A 16417-nucleotide genomic window follows, 5' to 3' on the forward strand; every position below is an offset into this window, starting at 1 on the left:
GAAGTGCAGAATTATAAATTACATAAATGTAAATGACTAGAATATAAAGAAAAGCAATAAAGTTCGGAAATATAAATGGCAGAATGTAAAGTGCAGAATCATAAATGACTTGAATGTAAATGGGAATGGGGAATTGCTGAATGTAAAGTTAAGCTATAGAGAAATGGATAGATAAGAATGGGAAAATTCATTGAGATTGGGAGATGTTATCTCTTTGGATCAAACCTAGCTTATATCCTCTTCAATCATGCAACTCATTGACATCTTGTCAATCATGATTGATTGAGCCCCAATCCCTTGGTGACTCAATCTCTCAGATCTTGATCAATAGCCAATTCCTTGGTCTAATTGCTCATGAAGAGAGATATGCTTCGTCCCTGATTATACCACACACCATTATAGGTCCAAGTAGAGGGAGGATTATATGTCACATATCCAAACACCAAAACCAAGATTCTACTCAAATGTGAGAAGGGATTTCAAGCATGGTTCCATGTTTCCTTTCCCAAGGTTCCCATGAAACCCAATTGCATTCAATCTCTTTTCCAAGATGATTGAATGCTAAGCATTAAGAACGAAATTCGTTCTAGCAAATCAAAGAGAAGATGAAGAGAAGAAGAATTTCACTATTATCAATCCATCAAGTACAACAGAGCTCCCTCTCTCAATGAGAGGGAAGTTAGCTACTCATGGCTCAAAAAGTACTCAAAAGTGAAGTGTAAAAGTGGATCTAAAACTGATTGCTTAACCCCCTCTTCAGTACTGGGGGTATTTATACTACTCCTAGTAAAATAAAAGAATTACAAAAGTGAAAAAGGAAAATTATATTTTGGAGGGAAAAGAAAACACTCAATAAGCGTGACTTCCCAGCTGGCATGTGGCTGGCGCTTTTCTGGCGTGTCACGTGGCCTTCATTTCTAGCTTGGCGTTCCACGCCCAATCCTTCAAGTGGCACGCTCATCTCTCTATCAACCTTGGCGTGCCACTCCTTCGAACTCAAGTGGCACGCCCTAGTGGAATTCTTGTGTTGGCGTGCCACGCCTTCGAACTCAAGTGGCACGCCCTTTGCCTTTTTCCACCTTTCTTTGCCTCTGGAAACTTGAACTGGCGTGCCACGCCCAGGGTCTGGCGTGCCACGCTCTTGCTCTATGCTTGGCTAAGCTACTCTGGAAAGTTGTGCTAACGTGGCACGCCCAGGGTCTAGCGTGCCACGCCCCTTTTGTGAGTGAGTGGTTCCTCTGTTTGGCGTGCCACGCCACGAACTCAAGTGGCACGCCCCAATGCTTCTTTGCTCTCTGAATGACACTGCCGTGCCATGCTTGGTTGCTCAAGTGGCACACCTAAGTGAAGAATGGTGACTAGCGTGCCACGCCTTCGATACCAAGTGGCACGCCCCATGTAATTGGCCTCCTTCATCCTCTTTGGAAACTTATACCAGCGTGCCACGCCCATGATCTTGTCTTGGTTCCAGTAGTTGGCATGCCATGCTCATCCTTCAAGTGGCACGCCATAGTGACATGCTTGGGTTGGCGTGCAACGCCTTCGACACCAAGTGGCACGCCTAAATGAGGGTGAGAGGTCGACGTGCCACGCCTTCGACTTCAAGTGGCACGCCCAGTCTTCAATTGCCTTCAGCCCCTTCTCTGGATTATTGTACCAGCGTGCCACGCCATGCTGTTCAAGTGGCACACCCATGGATTTGTGAACTCTTTAAGCTTGGCGTGCCACGCCTGGGTTCTCAAGTGGCACGCCCAAGTGACTTCTTGGGGCTGGCGTGCCACGCCTTCGATACCATGTGGCACGCCATAGTGAAGGTTCTTCTTGGAATGGTGCGTTGGCGTGCCACGCCCCTTTTGTGTCCTCCATTGTAGCTCTCTGGAATTTTGTATTAGCGTACCACGCCCACATGCATGCTTGGACTTCTTCTCTGGACTTTAGTACTGGCGTGCCACGCCAGTGCATTTTTGTGGCGTTTGCTCCCAAGTTGCATGCCAGTTTCACACGCCTAGCTTCTTGTTTGTCTTCTACCCATTTTTGATGCCTTTTTCACCTGAAATTCAGCACAACTCATCTCAAAGTAGTGTACCATAATATTCATCAAATAATGCATGAATTGTACTGATCAAATGAGATTTATGCTCTTTTATGGTCTTCTTTATGCAAGAAAGAAGGGTAGATGATGCAAGTCATCAACATCTTATATAATTTCAAAGCTAACCTAACTACCCATTTTTCTCACTTTTTCACATACTCATGTATTCCTTTTCATTTCACAACACTCACCTAACTCTAGAATTCCCAAATTAAAACTTAAACCTAACCTAATTTTACAAAACCTAAATGCCTATACGTTCAGAAAGGGAAAAAAGAGAGAAAGGGGAACAAAGAGGGAGCAAAGGGGAAACGAGAAATTGATGAAAGGGAGAAGAGGGATCAGGGAAGCCAGAGGAGAGGGTGACGACGGAAGGTGTCATTACTGTCACTGGCATTGAAATCGGAGGGGGAAGCACCACGAAGAACAGAGAGACGCGCATGATAGAGGGAGAAGGTAGTGTCGCTACCGTGCCTGGTGATCATTGCGGAAGCTTCGATCGCTATTGTCCCTGCTAGGGTTACCACTGACGCCGAACAGAACAGGGGAGAGGAGCGCAAATTGGAAGAGGAAAGGGAGCTCTGTTGCCAAGAAAAGAAGAGGCGATGCTGGTGGGGATCGCCGCCGGTGTCGTCGCCGTCACTATGGTTCGTGGTCACCACTGCCGTTGGTGACGGACTAGGTTGCGTCCTAGCTGCCGGAGCCGCCATCACCGTGACCTTGTTGCTTTGGGTCAACCATGTCTCTACCTCTGATGTACCTTGTCGTGCCATATCCGTTGGAACTGCCGTGGTTGGAGCTTGTTATTAGAGAAAGCAATTTGCTGCCACCATCTTTCAGTCTAGCCAGCATCATCATCCTCTTTGTTCCAGTTCCAATGTCAATTTTCTGTTTCTTAAGCCAGTAACGCTTTCTTCCTTACTCTTCTATCATTTTTATTCATCCGTTATACTCTATCCTAATTATAGCAGCATATGGTTTTGTTCTAGTTGTCAATTTATCTCCTGAGCAATCACAATTGGTGTTGAGGTCGTTGATGTTGCTGCTGTTATGCTATAGCTAGTCACAAGAGTTTTACTGCTGCGGGATTACGTTGAAATTGTTGCTGTTGCTGTGAATTCAAAATAAGCGGGCTTATAGTGGTTAATTTGTGCGAGTTCAGCTAATCGAGGTAGGGGGTTTAACTTAAACGATTTTAATTTAAGAATGCCTACAAGGTTTATTGAATAACTGCAAATAGATTTAATAACTTTGAGTAATTGATTGATTATATGAATGTTGGATTGTGATTGCGATTGTGCTTGGTGCTGTGATTGAATTGATTGTAATTATGTATGGTAGATGATTGAATTATTGATTGTTGGTTGTTGAAATGGTTGTTTGGTATATTGCTATGGCTATGAAAGTGACTTGAGATTAGTAGAGGATTGTGATGTTGACTGATTATGAATAAATGGTTGAGACTAAGATAATCATTTGATATATTTGATACTGGATTGAGAATTGTTGAAGAATTAGGGCCCAAAAGACTAAACTATTATTAAGAATTTGGTTTTCAAAATAGAATGGTTACTTTGAGGACGGCCTAATAATTTGCTAGCAATCAAAATGGTGTGAGATTAAAATCTGAGTAAACTTTAACAAGTGTAGTTGTTAGGATTTAAATTTGGAGGTTTCGTATTAACTGAAGATTTAGTTATGATTTTTCAAAGTTAAGCCATAAAATCTGAATTTCTGCATTACCTTTAAGTGAAAACAGTAATTTTGAAAGACTTTAACTAATTCTGTGATGATCGGAATTGTATGAGACTAAGCCTGGGTTAAACTTAGGGATATAAGGAACTAAACTGGTAAATTTGAGACTTTTTCATTAAGTTTATGATTTATGGTAAATTTTTGAATTATGGATGTCAAATCTGGGTTTTCTGCAGAACGTTTAACACAGTAGCAACTTGTTTCCTCTATTGGAATTTCTCCTGTTTGAATTTTGGAATGGAACCAATTTTAAATGAAACTTTGGTCCTAATACTTTAATTTCATAAAAATTTAGAATTGTTAGAGTTGTGGTTTTAAAGATTTGGATTTTTAAAGTAAGATGTATTATGCAGTAAAAGTCAGGTTTTGTTTTCTAAGTCAGTAACTTTGAGACTTTATAATTTTTAATTCTGGAATGATATTGAGATGCAACTAATTGGAGATGAAAGTTGAATATGTTTAGTACATATGATTCAAATTTCAGGGTTTTCCATGTTTTAATAAGTGAGTTATGGGACTTGGAAGAGGTTGTGTTTAATGCTTTGTAAAACAGAATTCTGCAGAAAATTACCTAACTTCCAAGCTACGTAACTCCTTCATTAAAAATGGTATGACCCTGGAACCAATTGAGAAAGCAATTTGGGTAAGTTAAGTTTAACCACATTAATTTTGAAGGTGGTTGGATTCAATTTGGATTTTATATGAAATTTCGAATCTTGTATGCTGCTGCTGTTTTCTGGATTTAGAACACTGTAGAGCAGTCACAGTTTTGCTTATATTCCCGAAGCTAGAGTCAGCAAAAAATTATGATTTTTGGTTTAATAGAAAGTTTAATCCGAGACAGTCGTATGGATATAAAGTTTGCATGATTCCGAATTCATTTGATATTTTAAAAACAAAATGGAAATCAGGCTGCCAAGTTGTGTTGGTAATTATTTTGGATATGGAATTTAAGAAATAGATTTTCTACTATCAAATGTTTTTGAGAATATATTGCTGTGGCAATTGCTGAAAGAGGCTGACGAAATGTTGAGAAAGAAGGAACCCGTAAGGGTGGATAAGTCCTATTTTTAAAGGAGATTATATCCAAATTTTTACAAAAGTATAATGACTTAATCCAAATCAATATTTAAGGCTTATTTAATGATAAAAACTTCAATAATTCCTGTAAGAAGAAATTATTTGGTATACGAGATTGTTGGCAAGGGCGTGGGTTTTGTCCCGCTTGCATATTTACAATTACAAAAGAGTAAAGAGATAAAGAGAAAAAGAGTAATATAGATACAGATGAAAGAGTAATTAGAGAAAAGTAAAGGGATACAGAGAACAGAGCAACTAGAGTAGAGTAAAGAGATGAGGGAAACTAAGTTACCTACAGCCATTTTCCGCTTCCCCAGAGCAGAGCAAAGTATATATATATTTTCCTGCAGTAAGCAGAGGCTGTCTCAAATGAGCGGCTATTATCATATGCGCATTTATTTAGGAATGGAAAATCGTATCCGGGAAATCGGGATTACTTGTGACCGGATAAATGTCGGGATTGCGGGCAGCCAACCGACACATGAGCTCATGGCCTATACTAGGACTAGACATTCATCATATGCATCTATGTGACATTGTTTGGGTGTGTATATTGTAATTGGTTTGCCTAAATGAATAATTCTGTTAACTGCTAATTGCTATACTTGATATAATTGCTCTTGATTGTGTTTGAACCTCATTACTTGTGTTTGTAACTGATTGGCTGGATTGTGGTGAATTGGGTGTTGGTTGAATTGCTTGGGCCTGAGGCCGTGATTGGATTGTGTTTGAGGTTTAGTAAGTATGAAAGATTGAGTTGGTTCAGCATAGACTTAATGAACCTATGCTTGGAACAGATTAGTCATTCATACAGTCTAGGAAACTTTTACGAGTTTTATAAAGAAAATATGGGTCTAGGATTTTGAATAATTAACTAATACTTTTAAAGAAGGTTAATTTTCTTTTAGATGTCTCTGAATGAAATTAACTATTTGCGCTTTATTCTTTACTTTCACGGCATTCTCAACCTCTACTGAGAACATGTGGTTTGGTTCTCACCCCCAAATTTTTCACCCTTTCAGTGACATAGGTTTGAAGACACAATTTGAAGCTGCGAGCAATTAGTAGGTTTTCTTTATGGTTTTAATTGCTTTCATAGAGTCCCCTCGCTCTTGTCCTTTGAGGTTTTATTTTAACAGAGGGGTAGGTGTTGTATTTGGGTTTATATGACTTCTTATGTATAAGAATTACTATTAATAATACTTATGTGATTGTTATTATTATTTGCAATGTTTATCCTTGATACATGTCATTAATGAATAAAAACAAAATTTTCTGGCATTTTCTTAAAACTGAAACGCGAAATCGATACAAAGGCTCAGTAATTAAGTAGTTAATATTAGAAAATGTCACGTAACGTTCTTTCTAGTAGAAATACCCTGACTTAAGCAAGGTATTTTGCTGGAAGGGATGTTACAACTTATGCATTGACCCTTATTGAGCTTTTCTATGGGGCATTTTGTCCCCTTTTATTTCTTTCTTTTTCTTTGTTTCTTTCTTTTTCTATTTTTTTCTTTTTCTTTTCCATATTGTTTTTTTTCTTTTCCTTTTTCTCATTTTTCTTTCTATATACAAGATCATCAATGCATAAGGTTTTACATTCATTACACATGAGCATATACCTAATTCCCAATATTTATAACAAAAATACAAAACTACCCTTTTATTCACCAAATATTCCAAGATTTCCCACACTTAAATGACACACACACACACACTAGCCTAAGCCAATCAAATATCCGAATTAAGGACTTTTATTGTTTTCCGCTTTAAGGCTTGTAATGTGCTAAAATTATGAACAAAGTGGGTTAAGCATTGGCTCAAATTGGCTAACAATGGATTATAAGAGGTAAGGCTATTTGGGTAAGTGAGCTACATGAAATGATGGCCTCAATCATATAAATGCATGAATACACAAAATAATGGACATAAAGAATCAAACAAATCAAAGATTACAATCATAGAAAGAGAATAATGCACAGAAGAAGGAAAATAAGTGGTTATAAGATGTAACCACGCCATTAGGATCAAATCTCACAAGCTTGTGTTCTTAGCTCAAAACCATGTTCTAAAATAAATTCTTTCAAGAAAGTTCAACCAAAAATTTTTCAAATTGGTAGGGTGCCCTAAAATAATTTTCTTGGAAAAGAAATCATCACCCTAACCAAGTAGTCCTAGCATAAAAAGAAGTGATAGAATATATAAAAATTCTAACTAACATGCATCCTATCATGCAATGCAATAACTAATCTAACAAATAAAATAAAAAAAATTGGTGTTGAAAAGGAAATTGTTACCCATAGAAATCGGTCGAATGACCTCCCCACACTTGAACATTACACCGTCCTCGGTGCATGCAAAGAAGAGCAAGGTGGATGGGTTTCTACAACTGATGAGCTCCTTCAAAAAGTTATGCGAATGACTTGTTTATTGCCCCATTTAAAAAGTTACGCGTACGCGTGGGTGAGTTGTAGAGGTGTGGGCGCGGACGCGTACAGTGTGCGTCCGCGCAAGGTGAGTTGGGCTAAAGGCTCAAAGCCAGCCCAGAACTGGCACAAGTCTCGGGTCCTTGGCCTGGAAATGATTTTGGCGAATCGGCGCGCATGCGGCATGTGCGCGGGCGCGCGCATATTGAAAATATGGATATCGACGCGTATGCGCGCTGCGCGTGCACGCGTACGCACAGTTGTGTAGTTGGCCCAGCTTTTGCGCGAGATTGGCCCAACTCTCTGGATAGAGTATGGGCCTGCATATATGTATGGACGTGCACGCGCACAGCGTGCGTACGCGTCCTTGACACTTTTTTTTTTGTTTTTTCAGAAATACTAAAAACAGCCTAAAATCTCCCTAACACTACCTACAACTCCAAAATCAACTACAAATGCAAACTTATAGAATTCTATTTGGTTGTTGAAGATTTTTTCAAAAATAAACAAGGAAACTTGCATCACAAGTAACTAACAACCAATTTATTGAAACAAGTATATGGAAAGAAAACTACCTACAATGGTAACTCAAATCACTTATTAATCAAGTCTACAAGAGAGTGGAAAGAGTTTACCATGGTGGGGTGTTTCCCACCTACCACTTTTAGTTTAAGTCCTTAAGTTGGACCTTTGGGAAGCTCTTGTCATGGTGGCTTATGCTTGTACTCATCCTTGAATCTCTAAGGATCCTTGCTCCTCAAATGGTTGACAGAAGTTCCAACCATCTTCACCAAGTTTGGATGGAGTTCCACCCAAGATATAAGCTCCCATAGTTGGTCTTCGCACTTCGATCCGGGGTCCCATATATTATTTTCGCACCTATCTTCTTGTTGATCTTCATGAATTTTTCGTTCGGGTGGTTGACAAGTATGACAAGTAGAATTCTCCTTAGTGCACCAAGTCTTCTTCCTAGACCCATGTAAAGTAGCATTCATCCAATCATAGTCCCTATACTTTGAAGCTTTGACCTTGATGAGCCTAATTCCAAACATCCAACCACTACACAACTCCTTTTTACTCTTAATTCCACAAAGAGCTCTAAGTTGACCATCATTTTCGATTAATCCATATTCAAGTGAGAAAGCAAAGCTTAGTGATAAGAATTTTACCCACTTGAATGTTGTGTTGGATGGTGACTTGGGGAGGGTGACCTCCCTACACTTAGACCATGCGAGGTCTACTTTTTTAGGCTCTTCTTTAGTTGTTTCCACCTCTTCGCAAGCCTCTTTAATTTCAACCTTTTCCTTTTTATCACTTGGCTTGGTTATAATTTTAACTTCATGTCCAATGGGAAAGGATTCAATTGTAGATAGAAATTCATCCATGATTGAATCCATCTCTTGATAAGCCTCTTTCAAGTCTCCTACTATGATATGCCTTGGAGGTTGCGCACCCTCCTCAATATCAATATCAAGCTTCTTGGAAGAGTGCTCCATGATGCTACATTCCCATGGACTTTCAACATCTCCTAAATCTTCAACCACTTCTTCCTTTTCTTTAATAAACATAGGCTTCTCCAATTGTTCCAACACAAAATGGTGTCCCTCATTTCCCACTGGAGTTTCCAATCTCTCCTTCATGCTATGATCTTCAATTGATTTTTCACATGTGGCCATGGAAGCACCTTGAGTGTTCAAGCATTGGTAGGCTAAAGTATGCACTACCTTGAGTGTTCATAGTAGTCATGATAAGGTTGTGGTGGTTCCAAAGGTTCTTGCTCATAATGGTCATAAGAATATGGTATGTGTGATTGGTCATGTGATGGATATGGATCATAGGAAGGTGTTTGGTAATGAGAGGCTTGTGAGAATGGTTGTGGTTCATGTTGAGGATAAGAGTCATAGGCATATGATGGTAGTACTTGATTTTCACATAAAGTTTTACCATAGCCATTGAAGTGATATGCATTAGGATGGAAATTATACCTATAAGTATCTGGAGGTTGTTGCCAATAGGAGTGATCAATTCCTTGAGGCTCCTCCCATCTTTGTTGGTCCCATCCATAATGAGTGTCATCATTGAAGTTAACATTTCCTACAACACAATTAGAACCAAACTCATAGCCAAAGTGAGAATTCATGGTGAAAAGAGAAAATAAAATTCAAAAGCTAATAGAAAAATAATGAAACAAAATCCTAAACTAGAAAAAACTAACAAGAAATCCAAAAATCAAGCTATTCACAATATTCACATATATACAATAACCCATAACACAACACCATTGCAATTCCCCGGCAACGGCGCCATTTTGATGAGAGGACTTTTGTATGGTCTAGAATTCACAATAAGTCTCGTTGTAATATAGTTTCTAAACCAACATTAGTCCTTTCATACAAAAATTATGTTTGTCACAAGTACAAACCCCTAAAATTATAAACCGAAGTATTTAAACCTCGGGTCGTTCTCCCTATGAATTGCAACAAAATGTCTTGTTATTGGTTATGAGTTGTATTTTGGGGTTTTGAGGTTTTAGACAAGAAACATAAATTGCAAAGAAAATAAATTAACAACTAACAAAACTCTTGGCAAGGTATGAGAACTAGAAGTCCTACCCTAGCTATCCTCCTCAATTGTGACCACAAATTGTCCATTGCTACCACTTAGTTAACCTCTAACCATGGAGAAAAGTCAAGTGGATGAATCAACTTGATTCCACAAGTCCTAGCCAACTCCCAAGGGAAAGACTAGCTTTAGTGGTATACAAATCAATTAGCAACTTCTAATTGTCAATCAATAAAGGAATTAGATGACTCAAGCGTCACTAATTACTCCACCTAGGCCAAGAGGAACAAAATCTACACTAAAATCCAACCAAGCATTTCATCAAACACTTGGAAAGCACTAAAGAAAAGCATAGTAAATGGATAACAACAATGAAATCTAACAATAATTATTGTAAGAAATCAATAACAACAATCAAAAGGAACACAATTATTATGAATTACCTCTAATTGAATTGAAAGAGAAGAGAAGGAACAAGAGTAGATCTACAACAAAATATAGAAGCAACATAAAGAAAATTACAACAAAAGAATAAAAGAAGATAACTGCAACAACAATGAATTAAGAAGCAAAAGTAGAGGGAAGCATGAATGAAAACCTAGATCTAAGAACTAATCCTAATCCTAATTCCTAATCCTTGAGAGAAGTGAGAGCTTCTCTCTCTAAAACTAACTTTCCCTCCAAAAATTAAACTAAACTAAACTAATGTGTGAAAGTATCTAAAGTATGTCAATTCCCCTCAATTCTTGGCTTACATAGCATCAGAAATGAGTTGGATTGGGCCCACAAGACTTTAGAATTCGCTGGCCACGTATTGCTTTAAGTGGATCATATGGCAGTAACGATATGTGCGCGTACAGTGCGTGTACGCATCACCATACGTGTAGCAACTTTAACAAATCTTATATCGTTTCGAAGCCCCAGATGTTAGCTTTCCAACGCAACTGGAACCGCATTATTTGGACCTTTGTAGCTCAAGTTATGGTCATTTAAGTGCGAAGAGGTCGGCTTGCAGCTTTTGCGATTCCTTCATTTCTTCATGAGTTCTCCATTTATACATGCTTTTTCTTCATTCCTTTGATCCAATCTTTGCCTCATAAATCTGGAATCACTTAACAAACATATCAAGGTATCTAATGGAATCAAGGTGAATTGAATTTAGCTACTTTAAGACCTAAAAGCATGTTTTCACACTTAAGCACAATTAAAGGAGAAGTTATAAAACAATGCTATTTCATTGGATAAATGTGGGTTAAAAGGTTATAAAATCCTCTAAATTCAACACAAGATAAACCCTCTAAATTGGGTTTATCACTACTTCTCTGACTCTAGCCTAATGCCACAAAGACCTCACTTACCCATGGTCAACGGGATTTTATGTCACGTATCCAAAGTTGCCCAGGTACTCTTTTGGAATCCGTAATGCAATCTCTAGCTCTGGTTCAATGCTATCCGGGTCAGGACTCGCACGGAACCCAAGTAGAATAAGGGTGATTGTCACAGGTCACCCTCAATTCATAAGATGAAGAACAAGGTTGCATAAGAGAATAGAATCAGACATATTGAAATAGAACAGTTGTATAATTATTCCATGAAACTCAGAGAGCTCCTAACATTAACTTTAGGAGGTTAGTGACTCATATTATTCAAAAAATACAATGGAAAATGTAAAAGTGGGCAAAGATCCCTAACAATGGTGATCTTTGTTGTATATATATTACTTTGCTAACTAAGAATTACAGAAATAAGATAAACTAGTCTAGTAGTATGAAAATCCACTTCTGGGGCCCACTTGGTGAGTGTTTAGGCTAAGCTTTGAGTGTTTTCAGGTGCTAGTCCCCCTTAGGGGCGTTGAACGCCAGCTGCTCCCCTGTGGGCGCTGGATGCTAGGAATGAGGCTGGTGGCTGGCGTTGAACGCCAGTTTTAGGCCTTTATTTACGAAGCAAATTATGGACTATTATATATTTCTAGAAAGCCCTTGATATTAGCTTTCTATAGCCGTTAAGAGCGCACCATTTGGACTTCTGTAGCTCCTAAAAAGCTCCTTCAAGTACACAGAGGTCAGATCCTGACAGCATGTGCAGTGCTTTCTCTGTCTCTGAATCAGACTTTTGCTCAAGCTCTTCAATTTCAGCCAGAAAATACCTGAAATCACCATAAAATACACAAACTCAAAGTAGAATCCAAAAATGGGAATTTAGCACTAAAACTTATGAAAACATAATAAAACTTAAACAAAACATAATAAAAACTATATGAAAATGATGCCAAAAAGCGTATAAAATATCCGCTCGTTAAGTATCTTCAAGATCTCCAACCGTCGTCTCAAAATTAAATGAGTTAAATCATAAATTAACTTCAAAATCATTTCAAGCTTTAAAATTTTTTCAACAAGGTTCAAAGTCATATCGGTTAAAAGTTAAAAATCCTAATTGAAAACCCCAAAATCATTTATCTTGATGTGGATTTTATAAACCACAAAACACTGGCAAGTGCAACGAGTCGTATCAAGTAATAACTCAGGTGAGTGAGTGTCGATTACACAAGGATTAATGGATTAAGTAAGCAATAGTTAACTAATTAATCTAGTTAGACAACCAAATTAGGGTTTTGAACACTTGAAACATAAACAGCAAGTAAACAAGAACAAACAGTGAGTATTGAAAAGATGATATGATTAAGAAAGTTAAGGTTTTGGAGATATTAAAACTTCCGAATTAATACTTTTCAATTTCCACCTTAATCATGCAAAGATACTTCTATGGCAAATCAGTAGTAATCAAACCCTAATCCCTTGGTGATTCAATTTCTCTTTAACCTAATTAATCTCTAATCCCTTAGTCAATTATTTAAGAAAAGAGTTACACATGTTCACTGATTTATAAAGCCACACAATTCATAAGAATCTCTCCTAGTTGATTCGATGTCACTTATAAAGTCTAATTTCAAAACTTAAGAGTTGTGAGAATTGGTTTTAAAGCTTAATTCAATTAATTAACCTTTTCAAGAGGTTAAAAGAATTCAAGTCAAAGAAGAATGGTTTCCCAACACATTCAAACCCTTTAAGATGAAGAACAAAAACTTTCTCTTGAGAAAGAATCAATGCATACATTAAAAGTAGAAAAGCTATTATATTAATCCATGGAATTAACAGAGCTCCTAACCTTAACCAAAAAGAATTAGTTGCTCATGTTCTTCAGAGAAATCCTTAATTATTGAAAGTAAAAACTGCCAAAGAGAAGAAGAGCTTAGTACTAACCCTAGAAAACAAATTCAAATTTCAAACTTAAACAGAATCAAAACTATAGTAAAACTAAAGCTCCATAATAATTATTTTCTCCTTTGTAAAAATCTCTTCCTTAATTGTTTGTAATCCTCAATTAATGCAATCATTGGTGGACTTTTGATTGATCATCCAAAGGTTAAAGAATTGGAGATAGGAAGGCTTTGTTTGAAGCCTTGGAAGATGTCCAAGACTTCCACGTCCCACGTGAGGATTCCTGCATGCCACGTGAAGTCTAACCTTGTATGGATTTTCTTTTTGTGAAGCCCATGTACCACGTGAAGGATGCTGCATTGTACGTGGCCTTAACTTGCTCAATTGTTGCCTCTGGTTGCCTTTGATTACCCGTCAACATTGTCTGTGGTGAAATCCACGTACCATGTAAAAGCACACTTGTGCGTACGCATGTCTTGTGTGTACGCATGGTTTCCTGAAGTCCCCCTTGTTATGCGTACACATGCAACATGCGTACGTATGGTGGCCAACGTACCACGTGAAATCTCCTACGTCCCATGTTGAATGGTGTACTCATGCGTACACGAGATATCATGCGTATGCATGAGTGGCAAAATAGACCATATTTGTGCGTACGCATGCTGTGTCCGTACGCACGATACCTTTTTGACCCCAACGTGGTACGCCAAGTCTTTTATGTTGCACGCCCATTGTTCTTTATTTCCAGAGAGCTTTTTGTTTTTCACAGAGAGCATTCTGGTCATTACAGAGAGCTTCCTGCGTGTTGCTCTCTATCCTCTTTTCTTCTCTATTTTGACTGTTTTCCTTCTAAGTTTTCCTGTAATCAATCGATTCAACTAAATCAAAGTAATGCTCATTTTAACCATGAAGCCATTGCCTATTCAACAAGAATTATTAATAATTCAAATAAAATCATGAATAAAAAACACTAAAGATGCGAATGCTTCACAACATCAAACTTAATACTTTGCTTGTCCTCAAGCAAAAGAATACAGAAAGGAACAGAATTGTATTAGATGGAGTGAGGTTAAATCCTTCTTGAAGTTCATGCCCTTCTAGGAAGTGGGATTCAACAACCTCCATGATCATCTTGGATTTTCTTTATCTTCAATGAGTCTTGCACTCCAAGGAATGGATGATCCCTGATAGTTAAAACTCGGATAATATTATGAGATCCTTTTTTAAGCTTCAAATTGATCCGTGAATCCTTGTTTCACATCAAAGAGCTTTTTGGGTTGACAGCTCAATGCTCCATTTTCAAGGCAACTCTTGATTGTGGGCATTCGATCGGTAATCCCGAGCCAGTTGGCTCAAGTTACCGGGTGATGACACACCCCTCATATTTAATTACCCATGCCACTCCTTGATACATTCACACCACAAGCATATAGTTATCTTCTGATTCTGAAGATCTGCCTTGTTTGTGGCACCTTGAGTAGGATCGTGAAGGGGAGTAGATTACTTAGAGCTTCATCTTCTGCTATGGTGAGAAACCTAGAGGTGGCTTGATGAGAGGACATGAGTTATCTCAACGGGGTAGATTGCTGCAGTGGAGGAGGTTAACTTGATGAGAGGACATGAGTTAATCACTTTCGGCTGCCATTGAAGGAATCAAAAAGTTATTGAAGTAGACAAGAAGAAAAGTTAATCCAGAAAGACAATGCATCTCCAAAGCCTCAACCATTCTCATACCGTTGATTTCTCATCTATCAAGTAACGTTTTATTTATTTATTTTGTTTTATGCATTTTTCGTGACAAACTATAATTTATATCCGCCTAACTAAGATCTGCAAGGTAACCACTGCTTTCTCAAACCAACAATCTCTGTAGGATCGACCTTCACTCACTTCAGGTATTACTTGGACGACCCGGTATACTTGCCGGTCTATCTGTGTGAAACGTGCGGAGCCAGTCTCGTGCACCAAGTTTTTGGCGCCGTTGTCGGAGATTTTTTGGATTTAACAAACTATCGGATTATCTTGTTGCTGATTAGGTACTTTTTGTTTCTGTTAGTGTCCTTTGTTTTCTTTTCAAACAATTTTCAAAACCTTTTTCTTTTCTTTATAAATCTTGGTCTTTTGTTCTTGTTCTTGTTAAAGTTTTGAACTTTCTTGCTTTCTTTTCAAAAATAATTTTCAAAAATAGTGTCAATTCTTAAGTTTGGTGTCCCTTGTGAGTTTATCTTTTCTTTAAAATTTTTGAATTGTTCTTCGTATTCTTTCTTTGTATTCAAGTTGTTCTTGTTTCTTTTCTTATTTTGATCTTAAAATTTTTAAGTTTGGTGTCTTTTGGTGTTTGTTTTCTTAATTTTTGAAAATTAGTGTCTCTTGATCTAAAAGTTTTAAGTTTGGTGTCTTTTGGTTGTTTTTCTCTTTCCTCATTAAATAAAAAAATAAAAAATATCTTTCTTATCTTTATTTCAAAAATTTTCGAAAATTCCAAAAAAAAATTCAAATTTTAATTTCAAATCATTATCTTATCTTATCTTATTTAAAATTCAAATTTCAAAAAACTCAATTTCAAAATTTAAAAATTCAAAATTAAAATTTCAAAATAAAATCTTTTCAAAAATCAAATCTTTTTCAAATCTTTAATCTTATCTTGTTTCAATTTTAAAATTCAAAATCAAGTCTTTTTCAAAATCTTTTCAAATTCTTATCTTATCTTTTCTAATTTTAAATTTTAAAATCAAATCTTTTTCTAATCTTCTATCTTTTCTTATTTTCAAATCTTTCTTAATTAGTTACTTGTTTTCTCTTTTCTTTTTCAAAACTTCCTAACTAATTCCTCTCTCTTCTATTTTTGAAAAAGTTCCCTTCTATTTCTCTCTCTACTTTTTCGAAATTCATCATTTAATTTTCAAGTCTTTTTAGTTAATTAGCTTTTATTTTTGAAATTAAATAAAAAAATAAAAATAAAAATATTTTAATTTTAGTTTTCCTTTTTACTTCTTAATATCCAATCTCTCCTACCTTTCTTCACCATGGATCCAAATGGGAATGAACAGTTCAGAAGAACTTTAGGGTCTTACATGGCCCCCACTCCTGAGTTCTATGGGAGAAATATCAGTATACCCCCCATTGGGACAAGTAATTTTGAGCTAAATCTTCAACTCATCACTCTGGTGCAGCAAAACTGCCAATACTCTAGACTTCCACAGGAAGAGCCTACTGAGTTCCTGGAAAACTTTTTACAAATTGCTGACACAGTATGCACTGAAGGAGTAGATTAAGATGTCTAC

Source organism: Arachis ipaensis, chromosome B01 (assembly GCF_000816755.2).
Source record: "Arachis ipaensis cultivar K30076 chromosome B01, Araip1.1, whole genome shotgun sequence".
In the NCBI taxonomy this organism is placed as follows: domain Eukaryota; kingdom Viridiplantae; phylum Streptophyta; class Magnoliopsida; order Fabales; family Fabaceae; genus Arachis; species Arachis ipaensis.